General features: G+C 41.3%; 1 long non-coding RNA gene across 1 annotated transcript in view; it reads left to right on the plus strand.

Annotated features, from left to right (window-relative positions):
• The first annotated feature begins 10,779 nt into the window (after positions 1–10,779).
• The window catches only part of LOC131730052 (uncharacterized), a 3,007-nt gene continuing 1,682 nt past the window's right edge, over positions 10,780–12,104 (plus strand). Inside the window, exon 1 of the long non-coding RNA XR_009323887.1 lies at positions 10,780–10,892. This is a non-coding gene — a long non-coding RNA (uncharacterized LOC131730052). The remainder of the gene's footprint in view (positions 10,893–12,104) is intronic.

Below are 12,104 nucleotides of genomic sequence, written 5' to 3' on the forward strand. Positions count from 1 at the left end.
TTATTTCTTGTTGTCGACTGACCTTTGGGGGGACGTGAAAGAGGGGAAGCTCAAGTTAACTGTTGGCCGAATGGCCTCCTCTCGTGTTTGTAAACTGTCTTATGTTCTTATTTTACACACTTGGAAAAAAAGGTTCTATCTAGAACCATTAAAGGTTCTTTGCACCGATGTCATAGGGGAACCTTTTTTGGTTCTTCAATAAAACCTTTTAAAATGGTTCTTTAAAGAACCTTTTTAGGTTCCCCCCCCCCCCCCCCCCTCCGAAAAGATTCTTTCAAACCATTTCCTTACCCATGCATACCCTCCCATCTTGATTTTTATTATATTGCTCCTACTACAAAATCATTGTGTGAAATTAAAGATTAATGTAGTGTATTTTTGTTGCTGTAACATTTAACTATGTAGATAGACCATTCCCTTTTACAATTCTCCTCTGTAAGCAAGCTATAGAAATATCTTCATTATTAGTTAAAGCAGTAATAAATAGAACACACAGATTACTGACTACTTCTGTGTAAGGTGAATTAAAACATTGTTTTCTCTAATTGGAGAAAAGCAGCTCCATTTATTAAATACAATCATAAAATATGTACATAATTAAATTGAAAATAAGTAAATTAATTAAAATGAAAGGGTTAGAGACTTCCTTAACATTTTCCCCAGTAAACTCCAGGATAAACAAACTTAAAACACTAAACATTTCTGCAGCACTTTCAGAACAGAACCTTAATGATCACTTTATGTGTTTATTTTCTAAACACAGGCCGAAACAGCATTATATAGACTTTTAAGACAAATTGGCACTGTCTTTAAAGTATTACGTTTGAAGACAAATGCCTCCAAAAAGCTCATTGTCTTCCTCGTCTGCTTTGGATATTCAATACCAAATATATAATATAAAGAATAAACAGACAGCCCCCCAAAGCAAGAGACGCATCCAGATTCAAATCATCAGTGTGCTCGTTCTCATCGCGCTGGGGAAATCTAGACCAGCCGTGGCCAAGGAAGCAATGTTAGCTGAGTATATCCGTGCTGTACGAAGTGAGTTCTCTGCACCCGCGGCCGTGGCGAGGCATGCTGGGAGCTGTAGTTCTTTATGCTGCGGTCTCCTATCACAAGCGATACAGACCTCTATTACGACACATCATGTAAAGAAAGCATCGCGATTCATCGAGACACAGTGAATCGCTCCAGCCCTGGCTATAGGACTACAGCTCCCAGCATGCCCAGCATGCTGTAGTTCTTTAGGCTGTGGTCTCCTATTACAAACAGTGCTGCTGTTATTGGAATTTGAATTATAACTGGCCCCAGGTCTTCTGGTATCTACAGAGAAGTACAGTACAGGGAAACTGTGTAGGAATTTCTCACTTCTTGATTTATATTGTGTAACAACTGTTCATAAGCTCATATATCAAGTTATACTGCATTGAATACAATAATACAAAAAAAACAAGATCCTTTTTATGTATCTGTGTTCATGCATACTTCTGTTTTTTTAAATCAAACATCCTGAAAAATAATTTATTTGCAATTGTAGTGCAATAACCTTTGCAAAAGTCTCCCACAGTAAAAGCACATCAAAGTGTAATGAAGCATAGGGAAGCATTGTAAAGCACAGAGAGGTCTGGTAAAGCATAGGGAAGCATTGTAAAGCACAGAGAGGTCTGGTAAAGCATAGGGAAGCATTGTAAAGCACAGAGAGGTCTGGTAAAGCATAGGGAAGCATTGTAAAGCACAGAGAGGTCTGGTAAAGCATAGGGAAGCATTGTAAAGCACAGAGGTGTCTGGTAAAGCATAGGGAAGCATTGTAAAGCACAGAGAGGTGTGGTAAAGCATAGGGAAGCATTGTAAAGCACCGAGAGGTCTGGTAAAGCATAGGGAAGCATTGTAAAGCACAGAGAGGTGTTTGGTGTTGCTGTATAATATATAAAACTATGGCTATTGAAACTCAGGGGGACTGTCTGAATCGTGTTTGGTGTTGCTGTATAATATATAAAACTATGGCTATTGAAACTCAGGGGGGCTGTCTGAATCGTGTTTGGTGTTGCTGTATAATATATAAAACTATGGCTATTGAAACTCAGGGGGGCTGTCTGAATCGTGTTTGGTGTTGCTGTATAATATATAAAACTATGGCTATTGAAACTCAGGGGGGCTGTCTGAATCGTGTTTGGTGTTGCTGTATAATATATAAAACTATGGCTATTGAAACTCAGGGGGGCTGTCTGAATCGTGTTTGGTGTTGCTGTATAATATATAAAACTATGGCTATTGAAACTTAGGGGGACTGTCTGAATCGTGTTTGGTGTTGCTGTATAATATATAAAACTATGGCTATTGAAACTCAACAGAATGTGAGCCATTGTTTCCATTCAAATTATCTTTCGGTTGACAGAGTGAATATCTTATATCTTACTAACTTTTGCATATTTCCATATTCTAATCTTTCCATAGTTAAATACAGAACACGCAATACTGAAATTGATAAATGGATACAATGACTCACAGTCTCCAATGCAAATGTGAAATTCTGCTGAAAAAACATTCAAGGAGTTCAAGAATCTGTTACAAGTCACATTCCCATTGGATCCCATTAGAAGCATCTATTCAATAGACTACACTATATAGAACACATTAGTTTGGAGTACTGGTGAGGGCTCTGGACTCTTGACCGGAGGGTCGTGGGTTCAATCCCAGGTGGGGGACACTGCTGCTGTAGCCTTGAAGAAGGTACTTTACCTAGATTGCTCCAGTAAAAACCCAACTGTATAAATGGGGAATTGTATGTAAAAATAATGTGATATCTTGTAACAATTGTAAGTCGCCCTGGATAAGGGCGTCTGCTAAGAAATAAATAATAATAATAATAATAATAATAATATAAAGACTTGGCATTACACAGCACCATTATTATTATTATTATTATTTATTTCTTAGCAGACGCCCTTATCCAGGGCGACTTACAATCGCAAGCAAATACAAATACATTCAAGTGTTACAATATAAATCATACAATAAAAACAAGAAATACAATAATTCTCAAGTGTGACAAACCACAATTCAATAATACAGCAGATAATAGTGAAAGTTACATCAGGATATGATTAAATAGTGATAGTTACATCAGGATATGATTAAGTACAAAATACTACAGTTTAAACACTTGGCAGATTACAGTATTCTGAAGTACAGGATTAAATGCAGTAAAATAGGGGGCAGATAAGAGCAAAATAAAGCATATTTAAATGAAGGGTGATAGTGTCCCAGGATACAACAGAGGAGTTCTACAGGTGCTGTTTGAAGAGGTGAGTCTTAAGGAGGCGCCGGAATGTGGTCAGGAACTGGGCAGTCCTGACATCTGTAGGAAGGTCGTTCCACCACTGCGGAGCAAGGGTGGAGAAGGAGCGGGCTCGGGAGGCAGGGGAGCGTAGCGGAGGTGGAGCCAGTCTTCTAGTGCAAGAGGTGTGCATTACCATTCTATATTCCTATAGCTGCTACGCAAACTCTCCCCTTACTCCAGAGATAGAAATGACACACACACACTCACTCCCTCACCCCTTACCCCTTACCCCATTTACAAACTCACCTACTCCACGCAAACAAAGGATTTCTCCTCCTTTTTATACAGGTGTGCCCATTCCCCAATTAGCACTCATTCACCTAAGAGACAGATTTAACCCCATCCCTGACAAACCAAACCCTACGTAAACACTGCAACAGAAAGACAAAAAGGCCACAAAAACAGATCGCTTGTAAAAACATCAACGAGTTTTGCGTTTTTGCATTTAATGACTCTGTTAGATTCTCATTGACAGAAGCAGTAAGTGTGCAAACCAGGGAAAGTAAAGGACGGCATAAATTTCATACTGAGTGAACACGTTTCAGTTCTGTTGAATTAACGCTGTATCCACAAAGGCAAAGCCTGGAAATACTACCAGAGTATTGGCAAACCCTACATCAGTATTGTTCAGAGATTCATTCCCATCCCCAAAACACTACAGGAAGTGTTTTCAGATAGCAGACGGTCCTGGGAAAGTTTTGGTGAATTCTGTAGAGAGTTGCAGGGTTGCAATTCACATTGACCAAGCTGGGGGGTCGTGATACAGCATAATCCACATTTCCAGGGCTGGAAAAACATCTGTTTGTGACTGAAGTCTCTGTAATCTGTGTGAGCTGAGAGGTTAGCATCCTCAAAACTGGAGGGGCTGAAATAAATAAATAAATAAATAAATAATAAATTTACCATCCTTCCTGATGCTTTATTACACTGTGCTGCTCTGTTATTATGGGACACTTTTATAAGGATTAGTTAACTGTAATATACTGTGCTTTACAATGCTTCCCTATGCTTTACCAGACCTCTCTGTGCTTTACAATGCTTCCCTATGCTTTACCAGACCTCTCTGTGCTTTACAATGCTTCCCTATGCTTTACCAGACCTCTCTGTGCTTTACAATGCTTCCCTATGCTTTACCAGACCTCTCTGTGCTTTACAATGCTTCCCTATGCTTTACCAGACCTCTCTGTGCTTTACAATGCTTCCCTATGCTTTACCAGACCTCTCTGTGCTTTACAATGCTTCCCTATGCTTTACCAGACCTCTCTGTGCTTTACAATGCTTCCCTATGCTTTACCAGACCTCTCTGTGCTTTACAATGCTTCCCTATGCTTTACCAGACCTCTCTGTGCTTTACAATGCTTCCCTATGCTTTACCAGACCTTTCTGTGCTTTACAATGCTTCCCTATGCTTTAACAGACCTCTCTGTGCTTTACAATGCTTCCCTATGCTTTAACAGACCTCTCTGTGCTTTACAATGCTTCCCTATGCTTTACCAGACCTCTCTGTGCTTTACAATGCTTCCCTATGCTTTACCAGACCTCTCTGTGCTTTACAATGCTTCCCTATGCTTTACCAGACCTCTCTGTGCTTTACAATGCTTCCCTAGCTTTACCAGACCTCTCTGTGCTTTACAATGCTTCCCTATGCTTTACCAGACCTCTCTGTGCTTTACAATGCTTCCCTATGCTTTACCAGACCTCTCTGTGCTTTACAATGCTTCCCTATGCTTTACCAGACCTCTCTGTGCTTTACAATGCTTCCCTATGCTTTACCAGACCTCTCTGTGCTTTACAATGCTTCCCTATGCTTTACCAGACCTCTCTGTGCTTTACAATGCTTCCCTATGCTTTACCAGACCTCTCTGTGCTTTACAATGCTTCCCTATGCTTTACCAGACCTCTCTGTGCTTTACAATGCTTCCCTATGCTTTACCAGACCTTTCTGTGCTTTACAATGCTTCCCTATGCTTTAACAGACCTCTCTGTGCTTTACAATGCTTCCCTATGCTTTAACAGACCTCTCTGTGCTTTACAATGCTTCCCTATGCTTTACCAGACCTCTCTGTGCTTTACAATGCTTCCCTATGCTTTACCAGACCTCTCTGTGCTTTACAATGCTTCCCTATGCTTTACCAGACCTCTCTGTGCTTTACAATGCTTCCCTAGCTTTACCAGACCTCTCTGTGCTTTACAATGCTTCCCTATGCTTTACCAGACCTCTCTGTGCTTTACAATGCTTCCCTATGCTTTACCAGACCTCTGTGCTTTACAATGCTTCCCTATGCTTTACCAGACCTCTCTGTGCTTTACAATGCTTCCCTATGCTTTACCAGACCTCTCTGTGCTTTACAATGCTTCCCTATGCTTTACCAGACCTCTCTGTGCTTTACAATGCTTCCCTATGCTTTACCAGACCTCTCTGTGCTTTACAATGCTTCCCTATGCTTTACCAGACCTCTCTGTGCTTTACAATGCTTCCCTATGCTTTACCAGACCTCTCTGTGCTTTACAATGCTTCCCTATGCTTTACCAGACCTCTCTGTGCTTTACAATGCTTCCCTATGCTTTACCACACCTCTCTGTGCTTTACAATGCTTCCCTGTGCTTTACCAGACCCCTCTGTGCTTTACAATGCTTCCCTATACGTTGTTGAAGCTGATACCCTGAGATCCTTCAGGAAGCTGCTTGATGAGATTCTGGGATCAATAAGCTACTAACAACCAAACGAGCAAGATGGGCTGAATGGCCTCCTCTCGTTTGTAAAACTTTATGTTCTTATATTACAAACGCTCGGCTTTGGGTTCAAAGCCTTTTCCCCTCAAAGACAAGAATGGTAATCTCACCGTTTCTGTTGATCGTTTAAAAGCTGCAAACTCTCCTGCAGAAAGTTGATCGCCTTGTCGTCCGCGCTGTTCCTCCTTCTGCGTTTCTTTACAAAGTCCGAAATATGCGTCGGCATCTTGAATTATCAGAGACGGAGGACCGGGGATCAGATCGACACACACCGCTTCATTTTAGCCTGACAGGCTATTGAGGAATGAAGAAACTCCAACGATGTATTTTAGGATGCGACGTGTTAGTGACGCCCATCAGGGGAGGGGATCAAAAGAAACTTACTAAAGTACGTGTTATATATTAAACAGGACCGGTGTCCTCCTGGCTTTTGTTCCAACTGTCCCCTAAATTACTTAATTGTACCAATCAAGCACTTATTAGGAGCTTAATTGGTCCAATTAAACAATTTAGTGTACAGTTGGAACAATAACGACCAGGATTGGGCACCCCTGACCTAAACCCTCCCTTTTCAATTCCAGGAAACAGAGAGAGAGAGCGAGTCTAAATACAGACAGGTATTTACATCGCAGAGCCGGGAAATCAGGAAAAACTGCTTATCAGAGTTCCTGAGGCACATAATGACGTTTAAATGTGTTATTTATTTTTAGTAACAGAAACGTAACAAGTCACAAAGCTGCTTTGGGTTTCAGTTTTATTTATTTTTAGCGTTTCTATTTTGCTAGTCACGTATTTTCGTTTAATTCAGGGCTTTACATGTTTGTATTGTAGCTAACTTCACTTCCCGCAGGCAGGCGCATCACGCAGGGCGCGCTGAAGCGTAGCGCCGACACCGCTGTGTAAAAACAACGAGCCGGCTCGTTTGCAAGAAGCTATATAGGGGCTTATGTATTTTCAGATTACGTCACTCAGAGAACAGTATGACCAGGGAGGGACTGAGACCCGACAAAATCTCTACATCTTGTGTGGGTTTGTTAAGTAAGTGAGCGGCTCAGTAAAAGAATCAGCTTAACGCCTTGCTCCGTGCCGTTCCCGCTGAGCCGCTCCTGAGCATTTCTCATCAGGGATCAGAGGGAGCGGACGGAGATCGCCACCTGCAGGAAACAAGTGGAGATGACAGGCAGGATTGACAAATACGTCTGTCAAGAACGATGAACTGGTTTCGACTTATGAAGTTATATGTTAAATTGGCGAAATAAGATGGTAAAAAATGGTTGTTTTCGAATTTGTATCATTTTTTTAAAAAAACATAGAGCTGTTTTATAGTTATTAATTTATTATTATTAGGCTTGTAGTAGTAATATTATTCATTATTAACGTCGGTATTGCCGGTATTAAACACAGCCAGATATGAGGTTCAGTCCAAACAGAGCGCCGGACTCAGCGAGGTCCAGCAGGGGGCAGTAACTTCACACGGGGTCCATTTCATCAACCATCACCTCAGAAACAAACAAGCAAATCATTATTAATTATTGCATCTCGTGGAGCAGATCGTGAAGTTATTAAAATCTGCTCGGTGTGCTTTCTGACCGCTCACTATATATGTGTATTAAAAGAGATGTTGTTTTATATATTTGACATCAACTTTCTGTGTGATTATATTATTATTATTATTAGTTTATTTAGCAGACGCCTTTATCCAAGGCGACTTACAGAGACTAGGGTGTGTGAACTATGCATCAGCTGCAGAGTCACTTACAACTACGTCTCACCCGAAAGACGGAGCACAAGGAGGTGAAGTGACTTGCTCAGGGTCACACAATGAGTCAGTGGCTGAGGTGGGATTTGAACCGGGGACTTTCTGGTTACAAGCCCTTTTCTTTAACCACTGGACCACACAGCATCCTGTCAGTGTATGTTAATTCCTGCACGTATTCGTGCAGTTTAGCCCTCTATTCTGGTTTCCGTTTTCTACCTTAATCAGTCATGACAGTTAGAAACATCCAGAACGTTTAAGTAAAGCTTTGCCATATATGGAGGTGTTTTTTTTTCTGCAACTTGTCACACAAGCATACTCCACTCTGTTACACATTAATAGTTTAGCAAACATATTACTGATTAAACATTAATATAGTAAGTTTGAAATGAACCTTTACAAAATAAATGACGTATACATTAAGAACAGCTCCCGAGTGGCGCATCCAGTAAAGGTGCTCCGTTTGGTTGTTAGTAGCTTATTGATCCCAGAATCTCATCAAGCAGCTTCTTGAAGGATCCCAGGGTGTCAGCTTCAACAACATTACTGGGGAGTTGGTTCCAGACCCTCACAATTCTCTGTGTAAAAAAGTGCCTCCTATTTTCTGTTCTGAATGCCCCTTTATCTAATCTCCATTTGTGACCCCTGGTCCTTGTTTCTTTATTCAGGTCGGAAAAGTCCCCTGGGTCGACATTGTCAATATTATATATTAAAGATTTAAAACAGAAGCCATAAAAATAATAGCGTTCCTGTTGCTTATCTATATGCAGGGGTGTGAAGCGCGGACGTGCAGAGTCTCATGTCAGGATTCAAGAGACAGTTTTTTTGTGGTTTGTGCATATGTGCAAGCAAAGGTCATCCGTCTGAGTCACAGTTGCTGAGGTCAGTTCATCTTGCTTATCTATATTCGAGTGCAAGGGCGCTGGAACCTTTGTAGAAGTGTGTGGGGGGAGTGGGGGGAGTGGGGGGGGGGGGGCACGACCAAAGTGTGTGTGGTGGTGGTGGTGGTGGTGGTGCGGGGGGATATATTAACATGCTACTTAAACATCTTGCAACTGTAATTTAACATGAACTATAGTATGAACAACAAAAACAACAAGAATGATTTAAGAATATATATATATAACTATTATTTCTGCACTTCACTTGCATTGCATCATTTTACTGAGTGTCTCCATTATTAATACTAGGAAACATCCTTATATATAAACAAAAGAAAAGCGTGCCAAATTCAGTCCAGATCAGTTTTGAAACAGCCGAGAAAACATACCTCTCAAAACTGAGTTTATACAAAACTCTGTCAGCAACTCTATAATACACCATATTTAACAACTTAAACCTAAATTGTAAATATTCTAGCAAAAAGCATCAGAAAAATAAATACATGATAATACTACACCCCTACATTCTGTTTACCGCAGCAACAGTGTCCCTAAGACCCGCAATACCATTATATATATATATATATATATATATATATATATATATATATATTTGGCACACTTGGTATCATGGAGCTTATTTTCTTTTGTTTGTATATAAGGGCTGAGCTGGAGCGGACGGGTGGCGGACGCAGGGAGGCCAGCCAGGAGGGAGTTGCAGTAGTCTAGGCGGGAGAGTACCAGGGCCTGGACCAGGAGCTGGGTGGCGTAGTTGGTGAGGAAGGGTCGGATTCTTCGGATGTTGCTCAGGAAGAATCGGCAAGTGCATGCCAGAGTGGAGATGTGCTGGGAATAAGAGAGGCAGGGGTCCAGGGTGACTCCAAGGTTCTTAGCGGAGGAAGAGGGAGAGAGTGTGGTAGATTCCAGAGGAACAGAGATAGAGAGATCAGAGGAGGAGGGAAAGAAAAGGAGGTCAGATTTAGAGAGGTTGAGTTTGAGGTGATGTGAGTGCATCCAGGAGGAAATAGCAGACAGACAGGTAGAGATATGGGAGGAGATGGTGGAGTCAGAGGTGGGGAAGGAGAGGAAAATCTGAGCATCATCAGCATAGAAATGGTATGAGAAACCATAGGATGCGATGAGGGGGCCCAGGGAGCGGGTGTAGAGAGAGAACAGGAGAGGACCCAAGACTGACCCTTGGGGGACTCCAGTTAAGAGAGGGTGAGGTGTGGGTTGCTCCACGCCAGGTTACCTGGTAAGTGCGGTTGGAGAGGTAGGAGGAGAACCAGGCCAGAGCAGTGCCAGAGATCCCCAGGTCAGCGAGAGATGTAAGGTAATTGTGTCCTCGTTAGCGCAATTTCTTTCATCGGTGTAAACTGGGAGCTTCCACAGCACAGGGGTTGAATACTTATGCAAGCAAGATATTTCAGTTTTTTATTTTTCTTAGAGTTAAAATGGAGTTATTTTGCGAGCGCTGTTAAGTCTATGCTTCTTTATAAACTGCTATAAAACGAACGGGCGTGCAAGCAGGACACGTTTTTTAAGTTTTGTGTTTCTGTATCTGTAGCTGCGATTATTACTGCTGGGTTATGTTGAGTAAAAGGATTGAAAAAACCAAGGGCAGCAGTGTGGAGTAGTGGTCAGGGCTCTGGACTCTTGAGCGGAGGGTCGTGGGTTCAATCCCAGGTGGGGGACACTGCTGCTGTACCCTTGAGCAAGGTACTTTACCTAGATTGCTCCAGTAAAAACCCAACTGTATAAATGGGGAATTGTATGTAAAAATAATGTGATATCTTGTAACAATTGTAAGTCGCCCTGGATAAGAATCAGTTGGAGATTTCGAGTTAACTACACAGTTTTATAAGCAACTTGAAATATATTTTTAGGGCAATTAAAAAGGTTAAATTAAGCGCGTTATTAGTTTTAATTAAGGCTGTTGATTAGAACTCAGTTGGAATACAAACCAGCCGACACAAGATTGGGAGTCGTCTCTCAGTGTAAATACTTTGTCACGTGATTTACAGTAAAAAAGAAAAAAACCACACAGTCAGTCAATATGAAAGTGATATTTGACGAAGTGCCGTCAGACTGAACACAGTTCGCTGTTGTCGGCAGTGGCCGTTTGTTTTTACGGATCAAACTCGTAACACCATTTACCTGGCGGAAGAATGAACGTCTTTTTGTAAGTAAATCAATATTGATATTACATCGATTTGTGATTTATCTACAGAGCCGAGGACAAAAGCTCTTGTTTGAAAAAAAAGAATAGTGAATAACAAAGAGATTGGGGGGCTGTACACCTGGTCCGACACCTCGTTCAGAGAACAGTACGACCAGGGAGGGACTGAGACCCGACAAAATCTCTACATCTTATTATTATTATTATTATTATTATTTATTTCTTAGCATACGCCCTTATCCAGGGCGACTTACAATTGTTACAAGATATCACATTGTACATTATTTCACATTATACAGATATCACATCATTTTTACATACAATTCCCCATTTATACAGTTGGGTTTTTACTGGAGCAATCTAGGTAAAGTACCTTGCTCAAGGGTACAGCAGCAGTGTCCCCCACCTGGGATTGAACCCACAACCCTCTGGTCAAGAGTCCAGAGCCCTGACCACTACTCCACACTGCTGCCCATCTTGTGTGGGTTTGTTAAGTAAGTGAGCGGCTCAGTAAAAGAATCAGTTTAACGCCTTGCTCCGTGCCGCTCCCGCTGAGCCGCTCCTGAGCATTTCTCATCAGGGATCAGAGGGAGCGGACGGAGATCGCCACCTGCAGGAAACAAGTGGAGCTGACAGGCAGGATTGACAAATACGTTTGTCAAGAACGATGAACTGGTTTCGACTTATGAAGTTATGTATTAAATTGGCTAAATAAGATGGTAAAAATGGTTGTTTTCGAATTTGTATCATTTAATTTCATTTTTCTTTTTAAATGTAGAGCTGTTTTATAGTTATGAATGTATTATTATTAAGCTTGTAGTATTAATATTATTCATAATTCTCATTATTAACGTCGGTATTGCCGGTATTAAACACAGCCAGATATGAGGTTCAGTCCAAACAGAGCGCCGGACTCAGCGAGGTCCAGCAGGGGGCAGTAACTTCACACGGGGGCCATTTCATCTACCATCACCTCAGAAACACAGACAAGCAAATCATTATTAATTATTGCATCTCGTGGAGCAGATCGCGAAGTTATTAAAATCTGCTCGGTGTGCTTTCTGACCGCTCACTATATATATGTGTATTAAAAGAGATGTTGTTTTATATATTTGACATCAACTTTCTGTGTGATTATATTATTATTATTTGTTTATTTATCAGATGCCTTTATCCAAGGCGACTTACAGAGACTAGGGTGTGTGAACTATGCAT

This window comes from Acipenser ruthenus, unplaced genomic scaffold (assembly GCF_902713425.1).
Source record: "Acipenser ruthenus unplaced genomic scaffold, fAciRut3.2 maternal haplotype, whole genome shotgun sequence".
Lineage (NCBI taxonomy): Eukaryota > Metazoa > Chordata > Actinopteri > Acipenseriformes > Acipenseridae > Acipenser > Acipenser ruthenus.